At 45.8% G+C, this 25,439-nt stretch overlaps 2 long non-coding RNA genes across 3 annotated transcripts in view; both read right to left on the bottom strand.

Annotated features, from left to right (window-relative positions):
- The window catches only part of LOC309538498, a 131,738-nt gene extending 123,447 nt beyond the window's left edge, over positions 1 to 8,291 (bottom strand). For both annotated transcript variants that reach the window (XR_014222238.1, XR_014222239.1), the window contains exon 1: positions 7,868 to 8,291. This is a non-coding gene — a long non-coding RNA (uncharacterized lncRNA). The remainder of the gene's footprint in view (positions 1 to 7,867) is intronic.
- An 11,818-nt stretch (positions 8,292 to 20,109) lies between these two features.
- LOC309538488 overlaps positions 20,110 to 25,439 on the bottom strand; it is a 42,525-nt gene continuing 37,195 nt past the window's right edge. Inside the window, exon 2 of the long non-coding RNA XR_014222225.1 lies at positions 20,110 to 20,527. This is a non-coding gene — a long non-coding RNA (uncharacterized lncRNA). The remainder of the gene's footprint in view (positions 20,528 to 25,439) is intronic.

Below are 25,439 nucleotides of genomic sequence, written 5' to 3'. Positions count from 1 at the left end.
TCTTACACTTGCAACTGATTGATTGCATTTGTACCACTGTGATTCTACTTTATTATTGGGGGGTGCGCAATTGGGTAAAGTGCAGCATATCAAATCCCCATATCATTCCCTTTCAAAATATACAGCATAATTTTGAGAAATTATTTGCTTCATCAAGGGCGCAATCCTCTGCTCAAGTTCTGCTGGCTGAGGTGGTTTCGAGAGCAGTAAAAGCTCTGCTATGCCAGCAGAACTTGAGGCAGGTCACTGGCATGCTAGATGTAGGGCCCTCTCTCCAAACCTTGGCTGGTGTAATACAGTGCCAGTGGAACTGCATTGCCTGCAGAACGATGAAAAAGCGATTCATCTGTGGGTTGGATGTGGGCAGCTTGGAGAAGGGGAGGTTTCCAGGGATGTATCTGTCATGGCAGCGGTGTGCCTGGCTTCTGCCAAATCCTATGCCTGAAATAGAGTGTCTCACCCCTTCTATACCTGCTCAATCACTGAGGACTGCCTGCAGGCACCATTTTATTAGGAGAACCATTCCACACAATATAGGAATCAGGCCTCTGGTGTTGTGACACCTTCTATTTGGAGTTCACTCCTGTTAAATATTAGCACATGTACAGTGGTACCTCGGTGGTACAGACGCTTCAGGTTCATAGCTGTCAACTTTTCCCTTTTCTTAAGAGAAATCCTATTCAGAATAAGGGAATTTGCCTTAAAAAAGGGGGAAATGTTGACAGCTATGTTCAGGTTACAGACACCACTAACCCAGAAATAGTACTTTGGGTTAAGAACTTTGCTTCAGGAGGAGAACAGAAATCAGCACGGCAGAAGCAGGAGACCCCATTAGCTAAAGTGGTGCTTCAGGTTAAGAACAGTTTCAGGTTAAGAACGGACCTCCGGAACAAATTAAGTTCTTAACCAGAGGTACCACTGTATTTTTGGCACTTACTGATGACCTTTCTCTTCCAGCAAACCTTTTGAGTATAGATCTTTCCCAATCTGTATCTGTAGTGGAATTGTTTTAAGACATTTGCCACTCTTGACTCCTTTGGGAGAAATACTACTACTACTACTACTACTACTACTACTACTACTGGACCATAAAGAAGGCTGATCGCCGAAGAATTGATGTTTTCAAATTATGGTGCTGGAGGAGACTCTTGAGAGTCCCATGGACTGCAAGAAGATCAAACGTAGCCATTCTTAAGGAAATCAGCCCTGAATGCTCACTGGAAGGACAGGTCGTGAAGCTGAGGCTCCAATACTTTGGCCACCTCATGAGAAGAAAAGACTCCCTGGAAAAGACCCTGATGTTGGGAAAGATGGGGGGGCACAAGGAGAAGGGGACGACAGAGGATGAGGTGGTTGGACAGTGTTCTCGAAACTACAAAAATGAGTCTGACCAAACTGCGGGAGGCAGTAGAAGACAGGAGTGCCTGGCGTGCTCTGGTCCAGGGGGTCACAAAGAGTCGGACTCGACTAAACAACTAAACAACTAAACTACTACTACTACTAATAATAATAATAATTGGAACGTTTTTCAGGCCAAGAGGAAGTTTCTGGGAGATGCATGCCACAAAGCAATTTAAAGGCGGTGGGGGTGCCCACTGCAGGAGGAGGGGGGAAACACCATGGCACAGGCAGAAATTGTTTTGCGGGTTTCCAGTGATGGGACTCATTAGGTGAATTTTACCCTACTGTGGGTAGTATCTGAGTAAATCATATTCAGAGTAGTAGGCCCACTGAAATAAATGTACCAATTGAAATAAATGAAATAAACGTAACACAAAGATTGAGATTAAACAAGATATTAGCCAGAGTAGGTTTTAGTGTGTTGTTCTTCTTTAATAAAAAAATGCTATCTTCTGAAATATATTACCAAAATGTAGTTACACTCTTTATTATTTTTCCTACTCTGTTTTCTAAAATTTACAAAGGAGAACAATATCATTCAATATTAATTATTTAACTCTCTGCGCCCACACCAATATATTATTAAGAAATGGCTCAGCACTGACAAATCTCCTGCCACCCCAACCCACCCACACTGGTGTGTCTAAAAATAGTGAATAGCATCTGGAGTGAAGCATTCCTTCTGTAACAGAAAGAGCAGTCAAACTGGTATTTCAATAAATCCTTGTCAGCACAGGAAATAACATGCGCTGAAGTGATTGGAGAACTGGAGATCCATAATGTTTTTTACAGGTAGGTGAAATCAATATATTAATACCTTGGGGGGTAAACAAGTGGAAGCATTTTATGGAGGGTCACTGGGTGCAGCCAAGGAAAGAGATTCTTCCCTTTAATAACTGTGCAGTGGAGGGAATTTCAACATAGGCATTTATCAGCTGCCTTTTCCAATTAACTATGGCCCAAGGCAAAATATAAAATAAATATAAAGATACATATAAAATGAACGATAAACTCGTACAAGAAAAACAACACAACAGCAACTATACAAACCATAAATAGATAGAAATCAGCAGTAGCAAGTATAAAATGTAAACAAGAAAAATAACCCCATCCAGTTGAAGGTGAGTTATGGAATTCAAAATAGAACTGGGGGGCGGGGGTGATGAATTTGCCTTGGTTATCTCCCACTTGGGCTACTACTGTGTGGGGCTACTTTTGAAGGTGACTACAACTAATCCAGAATGCGGCAGCCAGACTGGTGACTGGGAGTGGCCACTGGGACCATATATAACAGTGGTCCTGAAAGTCCTACTTTGGCTCCCAATATGTTTCCAAGCACAATGCAAAGTCCTGGTACTGACCTTTAAAGCCTTAAATGGCCTCACGGCTGTATACCTGAAGGAGCATCTCCACCTGCAGCATTCAGCCTGGACACAGAGATCCAGCACCAAGGGCCTCCTGACAGTTCCCTCCCTGTGAGAAGGGAGGTCACAGGGAGCCAGGCAGAGGGCCTTCTCAGTAGTGAAGCCTGCCCTGTGGAATGCCCGCCAGCCAGATGTCAAACAGATAAACTACTATAAGACTTTTAGAAGAGATCTGAAGGCAGCCCTGTAGAGAGATGTTTTAAATGTTTAATGTTTTTTTATGTTTTTATATATGCTGGAAGCCACCCAGAGTGTCTGGGGCAAGCAGACCTATAGACACCTTCTGCTTCCCATTTAGCAGACCATTTGCCATGCATGTAGAAGGGCCTAGGTTCAATCCCTGATAACTTTCAGGCTGGGATTGTCCCCTGCCTGAAACCCTGGAGAGCCACTTCCAGTACCGACTGGACAGTACTGACAATATTGAGCAAGATGGACCATTGGTCTAGCACTGGCATAAGGTGCTTATCTGGTGCTTCCAGTGGTTCCAGGGATGCTCTCCTGGATGACAAAAGAAGAGAGGGACAGCTCCCAAAGATGGAAAGTGTATTTCTGTGGGTACCCACTACAGACGTTTAGAGTTCTGAAGCAAATAAATTGGCTGGTTTGACTGAAAAGCATTAAAGTGAAATTGCTATCTAGAAAGTCCCAAAGCTCCACTTTTACTGTGTCTTGACAAAGCAGTTTTATTCAATCTCGACTCTTTCCCTGGATATATAAAAAATTCAGTGAGCATTTACCATTAAAAAAAAAATCTTCAAAAAATATATTGGGAGGGAAAAAAGCCTTGGGAGTATTACCATTTTTTATGGCAACCGTTGTGCCTAATGAAGTTAGATTAAAGAAGCAATCCTGTTCTAGAGCTATGTAGGCTGAAGGGTTCAGGGATTTTGAAGAATCCCTATTATGCAAGCAGAATGCCGGGCACATAGGCCAATGGTGCTCCCTGATACGCCAGCAGGAGGAAAATGCTCATGGGGACCAGAGCCATCCATGAATATAGTCCAGCAGAACAATCCAAATAGGGCAGAACTGTTGATGGAAAGTGAAAAGCACCGTGAAGGAGCATGTTTATTCATTTCATTTCATTTCAAAACTCTCTTCCATCAGTTAAAATTCCAACCAAGATAGAATGGCAAGCTAAACTGGTAGAATATCTAATGTGAGCGGAAAAAATGGAACCAGTGAGAGGAGCCTCAGAAAAGGAGGTGGACAAGGAATGGAAAATGGTGAGAGAATATCTCCAGGGATACTGCAATAGTAGAGGCTTTCAGACGTTAGAGGAATGAGTAACAACATATGGTATTAATACAAAAAACAATAATGATGAAATTAAATAATAGATATAAGTAGGAAGACAGTGTATGGATCTAATGGTTACAGCAGGAAGAGTGTTATGGACTTAATCGGAAGTATTCACATTTCTTTTTATTACTGTTTGTTACATTGTATATAGGCATATTAAATTACAGTGGTACCTCTGGTTACATACGCTTCAGATTACATACGCTTCAGGTTATAGACTCCAGTAACCCAGAAATAGTACCTCGGGTTAAGAACTTTGCTTCAGGATGAGAACAGAAATCGTGCTCTGGCGGCGCGGCGGCAGCGGGAGGCCCCATTAGGTAAAATGGTGCTTCAGGTTAAGAACGGACCTCCAGAACGAAATAAGTACTTAACCCGAGGTACCACTGTATATGTAGGTAGCAACGATTAATTGAATTGGAACACAGATATGAGCAGTTTGTAAACTTAAATGCCACCTTTTTTCCTTTATGGGAAATTCTTGGCTATTTGTATTTTCTTTCTTCTTATTATTTTCTTTCTTTATAAACTCAATAAAGATAATTTTAAAATAAAATAAAAAATCCAGGGTGGTTTACAGCAAGTACATAAAAACCTCAGACAACAAGAAGCACAGCAGAGAGATCCACAGACAGCAACAATTCTAAGCTGAAACGTTGGGAGCTGTATGTGAGGGGGTGATGCAAACAAGGGCATTGGGCTTGCATGCTCATGTCTGTGAGTTGAGGGCATCATTGCCAAAAGAGTCTCAGATTGGTGGGCATTGGCACCATTTCCCAAGAAGCTGTGAGTGTGTCCTTCATTTTCTGCCATTTTTGTATTTTCTGCATTTGTGCCTTTATCTTCCCTTCCCTGGCTGTGTAGACATTGGGCATGGCAGATTTTCTGACAGAATACCTGCGGTGTATTTCCAGCCCTGGTGTGATGTTAGTATAGAGCTGCTTTAGATTTACAGCTAATTGAATGTGTTTGACCATCTCTTTCAATGTAGCAGCGGGAAATCTTCCGCTTGCGGGCCAGTATTTTGTTGCAAATTATGTTGATCTACCTGTGACATACGTCAACTACATTAGCGATCTTAAGCTGGTGGGTCTGGACCCACTAGGGGGTCATGACTTGATCGAAAGTAGGTCACAACAGGAGCACTACCCACCATGCAAATGTATGGTAAATGTTTAAAAATGATTTGCATCTGAAAAGCCTGAAGATACCTAAATTACATAGATTTTACTTGTTATGCTATTAATTTTAAGGCCTGACATAAGCAAAAGTGTACCAAATCTTGCTAATACCAAACTAATTTAGGGATTAGTAAGGATTATCTCTGCAGGATGAGTTATGAGAACTACAAAAAAAAGTGTGTATGAGTGACAGAGTGTGAATGGGACTGTTTCAGTCTTGGTCTTTAATTTAAGAATTTGAATGCAGTGCTGAAACTTATGGATCTGTTGCAGGAAGAAATAACCAATGGCCTTCCGGATGTGGTTTGACTCCAGCTCTCGCTCCTCTAGCTGCCTCTTCAGCTAACAAGGATATTGTTAAAAAAAAGCATGGAGTATAAAAGAGGATTGATTGCATATTTTAAAATAAAGTATTTTCCCCCCCTCCCCTGCCCAGCATCTATTAGAACATGCCAGCCACAAACCAGCCAAAATTAAGAACAGTTTAAGACCCACTGATACCAAAGGAGAGAGATTTAAGCACTTCTTAAGTATCCTGTTCAAAGCACATCTCAGATAATTGCCAAGTAGTAGCTAGTGGGGGGGGGATTCAACACTGTCTGCAAGTCTGCGCTCACTTACCTGATGCAAAAACCTCACTGGATACAAAGGAGTTTTCTTCTGATGAGATGTACATAGGATTGTGTGGCTAGTTATTTTGTATGCTAGGATTTTTCTTGCATCTGCATTTATTTTCATGCAGGCTTTTATGCATAGCATCTGTGTTTTGCTTTTTGCCCAGGTCTCCAAAAGTAAAGGTATTTGGTACTGAAAGGATCTTTGATGTGGTGGACAATGGTGGGACTGTCTCCATTCCAGGACGCATATTTAATTCTCATGGAGCTGGCTTTTGAAATCGAACCCCACATCTCCACATCAGCATGGTACAAAAGCACTAAATAATTGTAACATCTAGGGAAGCAATGCAACCATCAATTAAACTCTGTTGTATAACCTGATAAATTATTCAGTCTACTAATGGGATCTGATTTTTTCAAAGTGTGGTTGAGTATCAAATATTGCTAGCATAGACTGATACACTTACTATAATAAACACATACAATTATTCAATCTTGCTCAACCCCCTCCCCCAATCTATCCACCCATGCCCAGCTTAGGACTTCTGTATGAGAGTAGACACTAAACCTACACTGTTTATGAAACTAAACCCAGAAGCCCACACTGTATAGTCAATGTGAGCCTCAAGAAGTAAATAATCTGGCTTAAAGACATTTCTGCGGCTCTCCTACAGCTGAATCCACCCACAGAACTGTAGGATGATTTGCTGTAGATTCACTGGCATCATCCTTTTTGTTTGTATGTGGAGGAATTAAAAGCAATATTTCCATTACTGAGAGCAGATTAGTTTTGACTGCTACTTTTGGTCCTAATCCAGTGACATTTGCTCTCCATGTGTGTGGGGGCCCTGCAGGATCAGGCCAATGGCCCATCTAGTCCAGCATCCTGTTCTCACTGTGGCCAACCAAATGCCTATGGGAGCAGGATCTGAGTTCAACAGCATTCTTCCCTCTTGCGATTCCCAGCAATGGGTGTTCAGAGGCAGGAATATAAACAGAGGCAGAGCACAGCCATTGTGACTAGTAGTCATTGATGATCCTCCATGAATTTGTCTAATACTCTACTAAGTTGGTAGTCAGTGTTGTGGGATTCTCCACTGAAGTTCTCTGAAGTTTTTCAAAGTCCTATAAACCTAGCAATTTCCACGTTTAGGGCACCTGGTGCACACTTCATACACACAAGCACAAAGCACATTTGTGGCTTTAATGAACACAAATAATTTGTTTTAAATAGTTTTAGGCTGCCTTTCTGGGCAAAGGTCCATCCCAAGTGGCCTACAAACAAGACGACAGATTTAAGGGCAGCGCAACACTGCAAAATCTGAAACATTAAAACAACTCCAGATCAACACTTGATGCAAAACAGTACAGAAGCAGAGAGAGAACATAACCGGCTGTCATCCAACTAACAAACATCATGCCTGAGAGGCTAGTTGAAAGATAGGTGTGTCTTCAGGCTGTTCTGCAGAGCCTGAAATGTAAAGATTTGATGCTGGTCCAGTGGAAGGGAGCTGCATAGTCACCCTAGAGAAGGACTTCTTCCCAGTGGAGGCTGGTCCACTAGGGCAAATGGAGCACGGCCCAACCAGTCTCACTCTGCCCTCAGCCAGCCCCCTCCTGCCCACCTTCTTACAAACCTATCAACCACCACTACCTCTCCTTCCTGGCCTCTCACTTTACTGACCTAGGGAGTGGGAAAGCTGATCTTAAGATGAGGGCAGGAAAGTATGGGTGAAAGTAGCTCAACAGCCTGGTCCTGAGAAGTTTAGGGCTTTCAATGGCTTTAAAACCAGCCCTTTGGATTGGGTCCAGAAGGCACCAGCAACCACTGATGTAATAAATGTATTACAAATGCCGACTGCCTTGCCCTTAACAGGACTCTTGTCAATCACATTCTGAACCAACTGAAATGAACACCATCGTTTTGTTTTGTTCTTACATGCTGGGCTTTTTGTTGAGTTCCCCCTCTTTGCTATATGAAGCATTCATTCAAGAAGTCTGTTTGGAGTATTGTTTTACATTGTTTGTCTTTGAAAACTCTTCCCTACAGCTCTTGATTTGTAGAATTGTTTGCAGAAGCACCACAGTAACACCCGAAGCAGAGTGGAGGAAGGCACTCACTGAAGCAGAAAGGGTTTCAGGCTGAAATGACAGCAATGAAACACCTTGCGGCTCTTGCAGAAATCTCTCTGGCAAGCTTTGTCAAAGCTAAGGCAAACTCAGGGCAGGAACTGAACCCTGATCTGGATGGCTGGTTCTATCTCACACTATAAGGAATGTACCTTTGGGTCACCAGGGGACAGTTAAGGAGATCAATAGGAAATCCAAAGTAGTTCTCAGCAGCTGATCCTGCCTCAGGTGAAGCATACTGTCAGGGGTTCAGGAGCAGAGACGCAGAGAAGGGAGGAAGCAGAGAGCGAGGGGGAGGAATCCGAAGGGAAAATGAGTGATGATGACGACCCGAGATCTCCAAGCCTAAGCAGTGAGTCAGAGGACTCCCAAAAGGGAGCCCCAGTGAGCAGAGCAAGGGGGGGATCCGGGGGGACACCCCAGGAGGAAGGGAACAGAGGAGATTCAGAGAGCAGCAGCTGGAAGTCGGGACCCACGCTCATAACTGAGGGCGGCAGCAGCTGGAAGTCGGGACCCACGCTCAAGACTGAGAGCAGCAGGGAGGAAGGTAGCCAGGCATCGGGTTCCGGAGGCTGTCAGCAGGAGGGAGGGCACGAGTCAGGGGTGGTCACGCCCTCCTCAGAGAGCGAGGCAACGGTTAAGAGGAAAGTAGAGAGTTGGGCGCGCGCGCCAAGTTCAAATGCAGCGGAAGCTGGAGCAGTAAGCAGCCCGGAGAGTGAGCCAGGTCCTAAAGCCCGCCGCAAGGAGGCAGAAGGATCAGGGGGGTCAGCGTCAGAGGAGAGTAGAAGGGAGGAGGCCCAGGGGGGCAGAAGGACCCAGAGACGTAGGGAGAGGCGAAGGAGGTGGAGCAAGGCTAGGGTATTAAGCTGGTGTGCAAGAGGCGGGGACTCAGACGGGTCTTCGCCGACCTAGGGCAGAAGGTGTAGAGCTGCACGCTGCAGTTCGGAAATGAAACCTGTAACCTAATAAAGACTCTTATAAAGTGAACGCTGGCGGACTTGGTCCTATGTGAGCTGGGACTGGGTGGCAGCTCTGACAGTAAGACCCGTCTCCTAAAAGCTTCGGACACCTGATATCTCGCAGCGGAGAGAGAGGCAGCTGGAGGAGGGGATCGGTGTTTGGGAGCAAGCTCACGACGGTTAGCAGAGATGACGGAAGCAGAGAAAGTTGCAGCGCTGCAACAGGCAGTTACCCAATTGAACGCGGAGGTACTGGCATCCAAGAAGAGGGAGGAGGATGCGGCAGCCGCCTACAGAGATCTCCACGCCAGGTTTGAAGCATGGGTTAAACACGGGCAGCCAGGACCCAGACCGGAGGGGGTTGGGTTGGCACGGAGAGCAGGAGGGCTTGTGGCTCACTTCGATGGGAATTTACAACAGTACCCCAATTTTCGAGCAGACGTAATGTGCGCACTGCAACTGCTGGCAAAAGACTTTAGAGATGAGGAAGAGAAAGTGGGGTTCATACTATCCCATTTGCATGGGGATGCTAAAGCGTGGCTACGCAATTTGTGGAGGGATAAAGATCCGGCGCTTCAGAATGCAGATGCCTTTATCAAAGCGATGGATGCGTGTTTTTTGTCTACTATTGATGTGGATCTTGCCCGACGGGAGATTCATGGACTGAAACAAGGGAGGGCAAGCGTCCGGCAGTACCACGCCCGCTTTTTTGCGCTGGTCAGTGCCTTAGAGTGGGACCGGGATTCGCCCCCTGTCAGAGACCTGTTCTGGGAGGGTCTAAGCTCAGCGGTCAAGGATGAAATTGCAAGGGGGGAGAGGCCCCGAAGCACGCAGGAGGTGGTCCAAAGGGCGCTGACTGTGGGGGTGAGGCTGGAAGAACGTCCCTGGTGCAGAGATGAAGGACGTGGAGGGCGCGAAGCAGCGAGAAGTTTCTCTTTCGTTCCAAGAGAAGCAGCGCGTGCGCAATCCACACCTCCGCCAGGAGGGGGAGGGGAACCGATGGAGGTTGGAGGTGCAAGGGCTCAGTCAGCAGCCAGAGCCCAAGCACCGACAGCAGTGAAAGCGAAGCCTCCTAGAGGGAACAGGAAGTGTTACATCTGCGAGGATCCAGGCCATTTGGCGAAAGAGTGTCCCCGGAGGCTCCACAAGCACACTGCAGCCTCGGCAATGGTGACTGCAGCAACGCAGCAAGGAGAACCACAGCAGGGAAACGACGATGTCTGGCTGGAGACAGAGGCACTGGGGCCCAGCCAGACGCATCAGTGAAGCAGTCCCCAGCGATCTTGCAACCCACGGACCCCCTCCCACCCAAACCAGTAGTGCAGCTCACAGCATCTCTCCAGCTACCCGATGGCGTCACTATCGAAGTGCCGCTTTCTGTGGATTCTGGAAGCAACGCAGACTTTATAGCGCAGGATTTTGTGGAGCAGCACGCTATACAGCTACTGCCTGCCACTCTGCCCCTGCAAGTCGTCACAGTGGATGGCAGAGAGTTGCTAGGGGGGCAGGTGGTGAAGCAAACGCCACCGATGGTGATGCGCCTTGGCAACCACAGGGAAGTCATCAGTTTTAATGTCACCCAACTGTCGGACACGCCCATTGTGTTGGGCATGAGTTGGCTGGACAGGCACAGTCCGACACTGGCTTGGTACCAGAGACAGCTGATCTTCGGCTCCTCTTATTGCGCAGAACACTGCATCCTGCCCAGACAGGAGGGAGAGGAGGAGGAATCACAACTGCAGTTGGGAACGTTGCAAGCAGTCCCCCACAAATACGCGGACTTTTTGGAGGTCTTCTGCGAGAAAGAGGCTGACAAGCTACCACCGCACAGGCAATATGACTGCAAGATTGACCTCCTACCAGGGGCGACGCTGCCGAAAGGGAAGCTGTATTCCATGTCTGAGGACGAATTACAGGAACTCAAACAGTTCATAGATCACAATTTGCAGCGCGGTTTCATCCGGGAGTCCAGGGCAGTAGGGGGCAGTCCTGTTTTCTTCGTGAAGAAGAAGGACACGCCCCAGAAAAGACTGGTGGTGGATTTTCGCCTCTTAAACAAGATGACCAAGCCTTCTGATTTCCCCATGCCCAGGATTGACGACCTGCTAGCGACGGTGCGCAAGGGACGCGTGTTCACCAAGTTGGACCTGCGAGGTGCGTACAATCTCATCCGCATGAGGGAGGGCGATGAGTGGAAGACAGCCATGTTCACGCCTCTGGGCACCTACGAATACAGAGTGATGCCGTTTGGATTGCAAAACGGTTCTCACTGTTTCCAAGCTTTCATGCATCATGTGTTGGCGGGACTCCTTTACAAGAAGTGCGTCTGCTTTCTGGATGACATCCTGATATTCTCCGACTCGCAGCAAGCCCATGACCAAGATGTTCGGGAGGTGCTGAAGAGGCTGCAGCAGCATAGACTGTACGCCAAGCTGGAGAAGTGCCAGTTCGACACGACGGAGGTGGATTTCTTGGGTTACAAGTTGTCGGACAAGGGGCTAGCCATGGACAGCGCCAAGGTTCGTGCGGTGTTGGATTGGAAGAGCCCGCGCAATCGGAAGGAGGTCCAGCGGTTTGTCGGCTTCGCCAACTTCTATCGCAAGTTTATCAAGGGGTTCGCGATGCAGACGGCGGCCATTACGGACACGCTAAGCTCCAAGAAAAAGAAATTCATCTGGACGGAGCAGGCGGAGCAGTCCTTTCAGGCACTCAAGCGTCTCTTCGCGTCGGAAGAGCAACTGCTGCATATCGACCCCAGCAAACCGATGCGGGTAGAGACGGACGCGTCCGATAGAGCAGTGGGAGCTGTCCTGCTGCAAAGGGACCCACAGGGGGTCTGGAGGCCGGGAGCGTTCTACTCCAGAAAGCTCAGCAAGTCGGAGCAGAACTACACCATCTGGGACAGGGAGTTGCTGGCCATTCATGCAGCTTTCAAGGCGTGGAGGCACTTCCTGATCGGCGCCAAGCACACGGTGCAGGTCTGCACGGATCACAAGAATCTGGAGCACTGGCGCACGGCTCAGTTCCTGAACCAGAGGCAGATACGTTGGGCGGAGTTCTTTGCTGACTTCAATTTCCGAATAGAGTACGTCCCAGGCGACACCAACGTCATGGCGGATGCACTGTCCCGCAAACCGCAATACCTCGAAGAGGCGAAGCCAGCGGCAGCCATGCACATCTTCGCGCCAACAGCGTGGGCGTGCGCTTCAGCCACAGTAGACCTGGATGCGGTGCGGCGGGCGTTGCAGGACGACTCCTTCGCGCGGGCGAAGATGGCAGAGGTGCACAAGGGCACGGCGAAGGGCGACGAGTTCCAGATACGAGACGGCTTGCTCTTACGTAAAGGGGCCATCTACGTGCCGGGAGACGAACTTCGCGCCAGGGTACTGCAGCAGCTGCACGACGCACCCACGGCCGGGCACTTTGGCACGGAAAAAACGGTGGAATTAGTCGCAAGGGACTTTTGGTGGCCCAGACTGAGAGGGGAAGTCGCGGACTACGTTGCGAGGTGCGACACCTGCCAGAGGGCCAAACCGGTGCACAAACCACCGGCGGGACTGCTGGAACCGCTGCAAACGCCGTTTGAACCGTGGGAGAGAGTGGCCCTGGACTTTGTTACGGATCTACCCAGCTCGAGAGGCAAGACAGCTGTACTAGTGGTGGTGGACTTGTTCACCAAGATGGCACATTTCATTCCGTGTGCGAAGGTGGCCACGGCGGAACAAACCGCCAAACTGTTCATAGATCACGTGTTCAAAGTGCATGGTCTGCCGCGGTCTATCCTGTCCGACCGCGGGCGCCAGTTCGTCTCGAATTTCTGGCAGAAGCTGATGAGTTTTCTAAATGTCAAGGTCGATCTGGCATCAGCAAGACACCCGCAGACCAACGGGCAAGCAGAGAGGGTCAATGCCATCATGCAGCAGTACCTGAGATGCTATGCCAATCAACAACCTGCGACCTGGGTGGATTACCTGCCGCTCGCCGAGTTCGCTTACAACAACACGAAGCACGTGTCCACAGGGGTGACGCCGTTCTTCGCCAACAATGGGAGGAATCCCAGAACCTTCCCGGGACGGGAGAGAGTGGGGGACGGAGAACCACAGACGGCGGACGCGTTCGCGTCAGAGTTGCAGGCGGTACACGATCAACTCAGACGGCAGCTGGAGCTAGCTAAGCACGCCTACAAGGTGCAAGCTGACAAGCACAGGCGGGTTGGCGAAGAGATCCAAGTGGGAGACTGGGTCTGGTTGGCAGCCCACGCAGTGCCGACCAGGTCACTAGCCAAGAAGAAGTTGGGGCACAAGCAAATTGGTCCGTACCAAGTCGAAGCACAGATCAACCCGGTAGCCTTCCGACTGGCGCTGCCGGAGGGTTCCAGAATGCATCCGGTGTTCCACAGGTCGGTGCTCACTCCCTACAAGGCACCTCACAGATTCCAGGAGCCAGGGACGGCACCGAGTCCGTTCCGGGAGCGGACGGAGACGCGAGGGGTGACGCAGCAAGACCCCATCAACGAGGTCACGGAGATTTTGGACTCCAGATGGGGAGAAGAGGGAGTCGAATACCTCCTAGCCAGAGAGGGCACCCGGGCCAGCGCCAATAGCTGGGTGCCAGACTACGCTTTGGAGGAACCCCTGCTCAAGGACGAGTTTCATGCCCTTTTCCCACACAGACCCATGCCAGCGAGCTTCTTCGACGACTGGCTGTTCACGCCCACACTTTCTTCCAGCACGTTCCATGGATTCGACTCGGACGGGGAACCCGCACTGAGCACCCGTTCCCCAGAAGGATCGCCGGCGGGTTCGGCGTCAGACACCTCGTATTGGTGGGACGATCGACCGGAGGAGCAATGGCGCCGGAAGTGGCTGGAGATGCCAGGTCGAGCGACCGACGCAGAGACTGACATGGACGTGTTCGGGGAGGACCTTGGGTTCGAGCACGGCGGTACAGAGATGGAAGCGGAACAGGTCAACGTCGGCGACCGCGAGGAGGAAGACTCGGAGGTCTTCAGTTGGCGGCCAACCACGGGGAGCGAACTGTATCCGGCATTCCCTCCCGTGATGATGGAGCACCCAGCACCCACACCTGAAAGCGGGGAGGGGGGAAGGGGGGGCTTCGAGGGGGGGATGGATGTCAGGGGTTCAGGAGCAGAGACGCAGAGAAGGGAGGAAGCAGAGAGCGAGGGGGAGGAATCCGAAGGGAAAATGAGTGATGATGACGACCCGAGATCTCCAAGCCTAAGCAGTGAGTCAGAGGACTCCCAAAAGGGAGCCCCAGTGAGCAGAGCAAGGGGGGGATCCGGGGGGACACCCCAGGAGGAAGGGAACAGAGGAGATTCAGAGAGCAGCAGCTGGAAGTCGGGACCCACGCTCATAACTGAGGGCGGCAGCAGCTGGAAGTCGGGACCCACGCTCAAGACTGAGAGCAGCAGGGAGGAAGGTAGCCAGGCATCGGGTTCCGGAGGCTGTCAGCAGGAGGGAGGGCACGAGTCAGGGGTGGTCACGCCCTCCTCAGAGAGCGAGGCAACGGTTAAGAGGAAAGTAGAGAGTTGGGCGCGCGCGCCAAGTTCAAATGCAGCGGAAGCTGGAGCAGTAAGCAGCCCGGAGAGTGAGCCAGGTCCTAAAGCCCGCCGCAAGGAGGCAGAAGGATCAGGGGGGTCAGCGTCAGAGGAGAGTAGAAGGGAGGAGGCCCAGGGGGGCAGAAGGACCCAGAGACGTAGGGAGAGGCGAAGGAGGTGGAGCAAGGCTAGGGTATTAAGCTGGTGTGCAAGAGGCGGGGACTCAGACGGGTCTTCGCCGACCTAGGGCAGAAGGTGTAGAGCTGCACGCTGCAGTTCGGAAATGAAACCTGTAACCTAATAAAGACTCTTATAAAGTGAACGCTGGCGGACTTGGTCCTATGTGAGCTGGGACTGGGTGGCAGCTCTGACACATACGATGGTGCTCTCTCTTCCCTGTGCAGAAGTTAGGGCCAGAGCTCAGTGGTATAGTGTCTGCTTGCATGCAGAAGATCTCAGGTTCAGTCGCTGGCATTTCCAGACAGGGCTGGGAGAGAGACTTGCTTGAAAGCCTGCAGACCTGCGACCAGTGAGTGTGGGCAATACTAGAGTCGATGGATGAACAGTAACTTCCCATGTATTTTCCTAAGCTGACTGCTTCTTCTTCTTCTTTCTTCTTCTTCTTTGGTGATCACTCGTAGCCGAGGAAGATTATCTTCCATAAACACGGTTTTAACAAAGAGTCCGTAAGTGACTGTGGAGGCCAATTCTGGATCCACATGTACTTCCACAGTGGGGACAGAGGTTTCCGGGTGGGAGTTGATCATGGTGAGGGTTTGCCAAATGTGCCTTCCTTTTAGCACGTTTCTCCCTTGCATCCTGAGTTCGAGTGTCTTCAAAGCCCATGACACCTTTGGTAAAGGCTGTTTTCAACAATGGTGGTGTAGCGTGGGTTGCCAGTGCCAGGGCCCACACGGGGGGGGGGGAGGGAAGGAAGTAGATGGAGTAAGCATGCACATTCAGCTGCCTAACAGCATCCTTGTCACCCAGGAGATCGCAGCTGCAGAGATATAAAAAAGAAGAGTCGTTCCGCTATCTGGAGAGGTCACTTCCTGGTTCACATTTCACCTGGTTCACTGTTTTCAAACCTTTTTTTTTTTTTTTGACCAACAATATTTCAATTGAAGAGTGTTAACCACATGCTTAACATTCCAATTTAAATACTAAGTCTGTTTTGAAGTGGGGAGTGTGTTATACGTCAGAGCATAAGCAGAAGGTCCCTGGGTCTTTCAAAACAGGCCCAGGAAAGACCCCTTGGACTCTCCTTCCTTTGGAGGTTTTTAAGCAGAGGTCAGATGACCATCTGTTATGGGTGCTTTAGTTGAGATCCCTGCATTGCAGGGGGTTGACCTGGATGACCCTCAGCATCCCTTCCAACTGTATGATTCTATGGAAAACCTGGAGAGCTTCTGCCAATCAGTGCAGACAATACTGAGCTGGATGTCCAAATGGCCTGATGACAGAAGGCAGCATTGTCTAGAGCATATCCATTTTTATGTGGCATGGTGACTTGCGGTATTTTATTCTTATTTAAAGGGAACTGATCTTACACTGCAATCCAATTATGAGCAATTTCCTCAGGACTGTGATGCGGTCTGTGCATACCTAGAACAGCTCTGCTCAATGTGTGTGTGTGTCTTGCATTCTGTGACATGAAACAAAGGTAATTGGTTTTAAAGGCTGATGTTCTGTATCAATGCTTTTAATCGCTCCTGTTATTTATTTTTTGCCTGGAAGCAGGACCTGTCACTTTGATAAAGAATTTCGGCACACTTATGCTACCCTAGTAGTAGCTATAGATGAACGGCAATTTTAAATGCCAAGCATGCAATGTGCTCTTCTAGTAAAGCCTTTCCGTTCTTCCCCACCTCCATTCAACTCCCAACCTCCCTCCCTCTCTCCTTTACAGCGACACATGCAGGCACACACTTATTTTCATTCTACGTCTTATCTCTCACTGTCTGGCTTGTGAATTATGTGTCTGCTCTTGTGTTTTCTGCCAGCGTTGTTTGCTCATCACAGGTTGGTCATTTTTCATCGACGGAGTTATATAAAGTCATCACGTTTACCGGTTGCATTCCCAAGGCAGAAAATGAAATCTGTGTATGTCCTTTTTGCGATACAGGATTTAACCCCCTTCTCTCAAGCACATCGGAATTTAAGCCTGATACATTATGACACTGAACCCACGCAACTATGTTTGCTGGATTTGACAGGTGAAATCTATCACATCAGTGCTGTATACAGCATTGCGGTTAATAGCATGACGGAAAAAACTGGTACTGGGTTCTTAGCCATGGAGACTCACAATTTATTACTCAGCCTAGCTTCTGGAAAGTCAATACTGCACAAATATTTTAACCACCAATAGAGCTTAATTCAGGTTTCCAGCACACCTAGTTACAAAGAATGAGTCGAGTGGTTGCACTGATATTCTGCTGTGGTTTCCAAGGTGACAACCTATGAGGCCTCAGGTGTGATTATATACTAGTGTGTAACATATGCATGCACTAGTAATTGGGAGACATTGCAGCAGAAGAGAGTTCCTTGTGTTAGAAGGATGGGGTGGCTTGGAATGGGCCATTTGACATTGCACAACTCCTTCTGCGAGAGTAAAAGGCAGCATTTCTCCCCTCCCCCTGATCCAAGTGCTGGGTGGAGAGGGCTGGAAGCCCTGTCTTTTAGTTTGCATTGGAGGATTTGTGCAAAGGAAAGGGCAACATTTACACACACACACTCCTTTTACTCTCAAAGAGCAGACAAAGGGTTCTCCTTGTTCTCAGTGCTGGGGCGCTTAGCACTGAGGCCATAGATAAAAGTGTTAGAATTCCTGCTCCGTGATTGCAGTCATGGGATTTCTGTCTATCACATGACGGTGTATATTTTGACTCCGCAGAGTGGGAAGTGACGGAGACAGGATGTTTGCGTTACTGTGTTCTGTGAAGTGGGACTATTGTCCTTTGTTCTTTTCCTCTTTGCTGTCTGATGCTAGAAAGAGAGGCAGCCATGTTGCAGTGCTCCGTGTGTGTTTTTATGTAAATAAAGTAGATTAGCCAAAATGTTGAGTTGCTGAGGTCTGTCACACAAGCTGCGAAGACTCTGCGGATCCCTAAGTGTGCTGATGTCTGTTGGCATCGGTCACTGTGATGTTTGGGCAGAAGAAAGCTTTTGAAGCTCCCAAACGATCGACCAGGAGGGAGGGAACATTCCAGTCGGGCATGTGTCTCTACCAAGGTCCTACTCGATGTAGAACAAGCTCCTGACAACAAGATCCTCCTGCCTGCTGTTGAGAGTGGATCTCTTAAAAAGCAGACAGAGGCATTATTCCCCCACCCTCTAATCACAGCCCTGAGATCAGCAGAATTCTGTTTGCTCTTTAGACCACACTCTAAATACCAAGCACTGCACTTTATCTCTGGGTCAGATTCCGGTGGCTTGGAAGGCCACTTCTGGCTCCCAGGCTCTGTGTTAGAACACATCTGCCTCAGTCACTATTAACAATGTGGGTTACTTCCAGTTCCCATTTTACGAGTAAGTTACTAAGCTTGATCGATGCTGTTGTGAACTAGGCCACCCAATGGCCACCCATTGCAAAAATGAGGCCTGGACCCATGTCTCCCAGCTCTGAATCTACCAAGCCTGTACGCAGGAAACTGAACTAAAAGCATTTTGCTTTTCTATTACTGAGGCTGCTCAACTGTTTCAGACACTGTTTGTGCTACACTAGAGAAAGGAGTCAGAGGTGATGGCGGCGGCTGACTGAGAGGAAGAGAGCGCTCCAAGGCAAACCGCAAGGGAGTTTCCCTTAACAGCTTGTTGAAAGGAAGGAGCCTGAAGAGCTGCAAAACTGCTTTCCCCAAAAGGACAGTATTGGAGAGAACATGAGAATGGCAGGCTAGACATTCCGCCTTTCTGAGAATGAAAGCAATTCTCAAGAACGGTGTACTTTGCCCAGTACAGTTGCTATTAAACACCATGACAGCCGTTCACACCTTTCAACTTAACTAGGCAATGGGGGGGGGGATAGTCTGAGCCAGTAATAAGCATCCATGAAATTATATTTCAGTCTCTGATGGGCGATAACCTCCTGGGCATTGACTTGCATTGGAAGTTGTCTTTTGCGTGGTCAATGAAAGCAATTAAAACTCTGCCCATAAAGTGCCTGGAGCTGAAGAGTCTGTCACACAAAATACTTATGATAACTGTCATTCTGGCAGTTTCCATTCTGTTGTCTGCAAAGGACATTTTTATCACTCTTAAACCCGCATTCTGTAAATTGAACAAATGGACTGTAATGTGTACATTTGAATTTTTAAACACCATGTTGCTTCAGGCATGGCTCTTGGGGGAAATCTCTTGACCTTTTGGAGTGGGTTTTGATGAGTGTCAGAGAGCGAGAAAGTGAATGTAAGTGAAGGAAATTTGGATCCTGGCACACACACACACCTATGAAAATATCATCAGCAAAACACTTCATCTGCTGCTGTCAGGAGGTGTAATTTTTTGCCAAATTCCCAATTATCCAAATATTTGGCGTTTCCATCAAGTCCATTTGGATATGTTGAGGTTAATAAATGCATAATTTGCCACCTATTTCACAGCAATATTTTCTTAAAGCGTGGGCACAACAACTGATCTCTTTCCCTTTCAAGCCAATTTGCAGTAAATTGATACAAAGCTTCTTCTACATCAGCAGCAGTTTGCTGCCAATTCTAAAAGGATATAGGCTACTTATACACTAAGCACATTCAAAGCACACCCTTTCCCCAAAAAGAATTCTGGGCCCTGTAGTTTATCCCACACAGAGTTCTCAGCAGCCCTTAACAAAGTACAGTGTCCAAAATTCCTTGAGGGTGGAAATGTGTTTCAAATTTGCTTTAAAAAGGGAGACGTGTCACTTTGGGCTTGTTCATACTTATGCTTGTCCTGTGCTTAGAAAGCAGTTTTCCATTTGACCTGTACTTTCTAGGTACCCTTGCCCTACTCCTTTCCCAGGAAAAATATGCTCTTTAGCTCTAAATTGGAGCGAACATCAGTCTGGAGATGAACACTTTTATTATTCTTACGTTTTTCTGTGTTCTGTATTTTAATTATTTGATATTCTGTACAGTTGTACCTTGGAAGTTCGACTTCCAAAACGTTTGCAAACCAAAGCATGGTTTCTGATTGGCTGCAGCCAATTGGAATCCACAGAAGCCCTGTCGGACATTCAGCTTCCAAAAATAGTTCAAAAACCAGAACACTCACTTCTGGGTTTCGATCATCCAGGAGCCAAGGCATTTGAGATCCAAGGTATGACTGTATTTTGATATTTTGTAAGCTGCTTTGAGAAGCTTTGTAGAAAGTGATGAACAAATATTAGCAACCACAACAACATCCATTTATGTAAGTATGGAGGTGCTTTTATCTTATGCTGGTCTACGACTGTAATAAAGATTTGGATTGGATTAGAACATCCATTGACACCCCTTCTAACATTTTCTTTTGAAACGGTGCAGTTATCATCTTAATACAATAGAAATTCATTCTGCTATGTTTTATCAGTGTTAATTTTATTTAGTAAATGACTTTTACATTTAATTTTTATTCATCATTGTTGCAAAATTAAATTTAAATTAAATTTAAACTGTGGTCACAGTCTGAGCATCCATGACATAAACTGACAGCAAACACCATTAAACTTGCAATATTTCTTTATTTTTGCATGTTTTCCCCAAAGCAGATGATATATCTTTTCTCATTTCTTGAGTTAATTTATTCTTCCTTCTCTGAATTTAATAAGTCAACGTTGACGTTTCTATAATATTCAGGACTTTATTTGGCCGTATATCAATTGATGGTGCATTATAGTTCTTCAATATTGTGCCATGAGCAGTTTTGTAATAACTAATAAGTTAGAAATGGTTCTCTTTCCATCTTCTTTGTTTCTGAAATAATCCAGGGGTGGCCACTTCTGCATTGCCAAAAAAGAGGACAAAATAAAGATGAGGATCTTCAGAAAATGTTAGAATGCAAATTCATATGCATAGGTGCACATTTAAAAATTATTATCATAATTTAAAGAGAAATATAGCGAGGAACCATGCTATTATAATTGTTTCACTAGCAGCCTAGTACCCGGTGTTGCTCAGGAATTCTGAGAAACTAAAAAAAAACCTTCCGTTTTTAAATGTGTCCTCTGCCATCTTGATTCAAAATAGCATCCCATTGTATCAAAACATAGACATGCTCCTTGATATCAGGAACTATCATGCAAAATTTGGTTACAATATCTTAAGAAGTATTGTATGCATAGAAAACAGATGGGCACACAATTACAAAATATATACTAGACAGGCTGAAAGTACATGGCATTGATCTGGAATTCTAAGAAACCAAAACACGTTGAGATTTATAAATGGATATAGTGTAACTTGTTAGTTTTACGACCTCCACCTCGGGGCCCTGACCCGACCTAGAGAACACCCAACCTAGATACGGACCATAATCAATTGAGACAATGGGCACCCAGTAGTATCCAAATATAGAACAAAACCCAGTCCTTGCTCTTAGGAATCATTGTGCCAAATTGGGCAACCATAACTTCAAAGGCATCCAAATCAATACAGTTTAGAACTGTCACAGCAAACTGGGCAAAGTCACATTTTGGCCCACAGTCTTGATTCAAAATGGCATCTGACATCCAAACATAAATGAAAACCAGCTCCTCCACCTCAGGAACTCTTACGCCAAATTGGGCAGTAGTCTCTCATGAGGCATCCAATTGCATAGAGAACAGACGGGAGGACAGACAGAAAAACCACTTTCCTATATATATAGTAGATAAGCACACCAGAAATGTAGAAATCCCCACACTGGATATTAGAGTCAGTGCCAATATTCAACACAAAGAAACTGTTGTTGAAACTTAGGGGAATTCCAACAAGAACTTGTGATGAGATGTGGAGGTCTCATTGGGGAGGAACTTGAAAAAGCTGCATTGTGCAAGCAATTCTTTCCTCAGGCTTCTTAAAACGTGGCACGTAGCTCCCAAAAATGGGTTAAGCTACTCATCTTACAGATCCAGAAGTATTTTTTTTTAATGGAAGGCCCCAAATTGTTTATTTCTTTGTTTGTTTAATTTGTATAGCGCCCTTCAACCAAAGATCACAGGGTATTTCACAACATAAAAATACAAAATGAGAACACTAGATACATAAAAAACAAGAACAAAAGCAAGCCAATAACCACCTTCCGACAAAACACAGAATGTAGAGAAATGTTTTCACTTGGCGCCTACAATCAGGATTAGTCCTCCCTAGTAAATTTTTTTTGGACTACTGCCTAAACATTTTCAGTCATTTCCCTGATATCCACGTGACAAAATGTGAAGCATCTTACCACAGTTGTCCTTCTTTCAGATTTAGAGGTATGAACTCAGTGAATGCAGATATTGAAATTACTATGGCTAGTACTGTCGTTTTATTGCTCAGTTAGTGGGGGGCAACTGAAGGGGACTTTAGAATAAGTGGAAGGAACCAAAACTTTGAATTTTCAAAAGTGGTATCAGAAAGTAGAGCTGGTCCAAAACATTTTGCTGCCTGTGGCAAAGGACAATTCCCATTCACCCAGAAGGGTAGAGAAGCTGACAAGAGCGGCTGTGGGATCTTACTTCAAGACTGGCATAAAAGTCTAAGAACAGCCCACTGCCTCAGGCAACCAAAGAGCATTATTGGCTGTTTATCACACCTGAGGGCAGCAGGCAAGCTTAAATGGACAAGACAGCCCCCCTGCCCATCACACACAGTTTTGTCCTTCAGTTCCTCGCAGCTGTTACCCATCTGCTAGCATCTGACACTTCAGGTGACTGCACTACTCTGCCTAACGGTGGGGTCGGCCCTTTCAGAAAGTACACGAAAGATATATTGTATGGTTTTTTAAAAAATGATATTTATTGAAAAAAGAATTTTTAAATTACAAAAAAAAGAAAAGACAAAATTACAAGGAAAAAAGACAAAAACAGAAAAAGAAAAAATAGAACCATCATTTTCAAATCCTCCAATTTCATTACCTTCTTTCCATGACCTCCTCCTCCTCCCATCTCTTGTATCTTGATTAATAATTATCACAGCAAATCCTTTCCATAATTCGTAGTATTCTGTCCTTACATTACCTTACTCTATTTTCATCTTATCTTATAAAAAACCTTAAAACTTAAATCTTATTTTTACCAGCTTCTCATAACCATAACCTTTTTACCTAATTCTTTAAACATTTTTACAAGAGCCAAATAATTTCATTTCAACATTTTTCCAACATTCATAAAACATTTCTGATAATAAAAAGGGGAAAAAAGAATAAAAACAATCCAATCTTCTTCCAGCGTCCCCTCTCCCCAGTCCCGGGATTGTCAGTCCCCTTTTTTTTAAAACCCATTAGTCTGGCACATTAACCTGGTGATCTTATATCTGAGGCCTTCAAATCTCTTCCATGTCCCTTCCATTGAACCAAGTAAGCATTTAGTATTTGAATGTATTGGGGAACTTACTTGCAAAGTGTAGCCCTATTAAAAAAAAAACTTCTTAGGCACAGCTGCCTAAAAATAAGAGTCTACTAAACCATTTGAGTTTAGGGTATATGTTGCTTAGCATACATTTTGTGTTTGGTGGTCAAAATTTCAAAACATTACCACTCCTCTCCGGACAGTGGGTGGCTTGTCTAACTTGTGTCAATGCTTATAGCAGCTTTCTTCTGCTTTTTGTTAAGCAACTCACCTAGAATAAACGAAGAGTCACTGAAATATAACTTTAGCTTGAGGGATACCATTACATAGGATTTTCATGAAGCATTAGACCATTTTGTTAAGATAAAAGTGCTGTCAATACACATATGACTCACTTCTGCTACGCAAGCAAGCTATTTTGTTATTCTTCACATCCTTGAAGCAACCGATGCACAGAAAACAATTGTCCGCAACCTCAATAAGTAAGACAAACCTCCATGTCTGCTTTTCAAATGGGTGATTAAATTTCGTTATGTGCACCTACAAGACTACAATTTCAGATCATCACAGGGAACAAGTTATTTCAGGAACATATATATTCTGCATATATGAGAAGACCTCTGCACTGAAGTGCATCTCACTCCAGCATAATATTATTTTCCAAAACCAGGCCTGCTTATTCATGCTATTATAAGCTAACTACCCTGTTTTCATTTTTGTGAAGTGCAGTATGGGACTATCTTAATAAATAAATAGTGTGTGTGTTGTATGTATCAGGGGCTGTGCCCCTGTTTGCTTCACTTGCCAACAGTTGCAACCTGTCTCCTCAAACCCCCAACCACTAGACCTCACCAACCCTATTCCCCACACTGTCCCCTTTGCTCAAACAGCAAATGAACTGCAGCTTGACGACAGTCTTACATTATGTAGCAAGATATGCAAGTGTGTGTGTGTGTGTGTGTGTGTGTGTGTAGATAAATCACAAATAAATCATAAATCACAAACACACCCTTTGATGCATATCAGAGCCCCTGAATACTAGAACATTTTGCTTTAAGACCTTAATGTCTCTCTTTTTTGTTGTTGTTAGTCAGTATATTAAATCTCCTACAAAATCCAGAGCAAACCTGCCTAAAGTGCCGTTGTTGCTTTAAACAGTGTGTGTGCAAAAGTGTCTGTGTGTAATCTCCTTGGGAATTTTTCTTAGAGCTAATGGTATTTCATAGAATCATAGAATTTCAAAGGACCACAAGAGACATCTAGTCCAGCCCCAGCAATGCAGGAATCTTTTGTCCAGCCCTGAGATTAAGTGTCTCATGCTGTAGTAACGGAGCTATCCTAGGCCCATTATAGATTTCAGATGTCATGAGACATATCATGCCAAGCAAGCAATTTTAGTAAGGATTTGATCATATAATTGTTCTCAGTTCAGTTGATGGAATGTTTTCCCCCTCTGCAGAATTGCAAGTACACGTGAAGAAAACTGATTATAATAATAATAATAATAATAATAATAATAATAATAATAATAATAAAATGCCAATGTGTCTGCCGTGATCTTTGTGAGAAAATCCTTACAGCTTATTTTGCACTTGCTGACAGTTTATGTTGTGATAGCCTCATACACTCATGAAGCTCACCTCATCTGCCAGATTCCCTGTTTACATCAATGAAAGTGTTATCCATTGTGTTATCTATTGAAGCTTGTGTGAATAGATTTGATTTAAAAGGCTTGCATACCATTTACCTAAGAAACTGCTCCGACTACCATGCAATCCACCATATTCCATTTCATATTCCGAAAATGGACAATTATTCCAATTATGTCTGATTCTATCTGATTTGTTTCCATCAGCTGTGCAATAATTTTGTGCCAGTTATATAGAGGGAAGGACAGGAGACGAATGGGAGGGACAAAAGCTTGCTGGCAAAGTACATGCTTTGTATTCAGAAGGTCCCAGGTTCAGTCCCTATCAACTCAAACTAAAAAAAGACTGTGGTGGTTTGAAAGACTTCTGTCTCAGAGCAGGAGAAGTGGTACCAGTCAAAGTAAACATTGCTGGTTTTGATGGACTAGCCTAGTTTGACTTCCAATAAGGCAGGTTCTTGGGTCACAGAATGTGAATAGATATCTGTTAACGCTGCATTAGTGGGATAATATTTCAATGTGCACATGCAATATGAACACGTACAACTATACAGGATTGAGGTTGAATTGAATACCTATGAGTTCATTCCTTAAAGCCTCTCAGAAGTATGTGATACACAGACTATATTATTCATCTGGCTGGAGTGTCCTGGCTAGAGTGCCCAAGCTGGTGCCCAATAGTTTAATTTTTACAATCTGCTTACATTCAGAATCTGAACATTATGGATACTACAT

This window comes from Podarcis vaucheri (genome assembly GCF_965113315.1).
Source record: "Podarcis vaucheri genome assembly, chromosome: 8".
NCBI classification, from domain to species: Eukaryota; Metazoa; Chordata; class Lepidosauria; order Squamata; family Lacertidae; genus Podarcis; species Podarcis vaucheri.
Note: the sequence above shows the minus strand (reverse complement) of the source record. Positions and strands in the feature narration are given on the sequence as shown.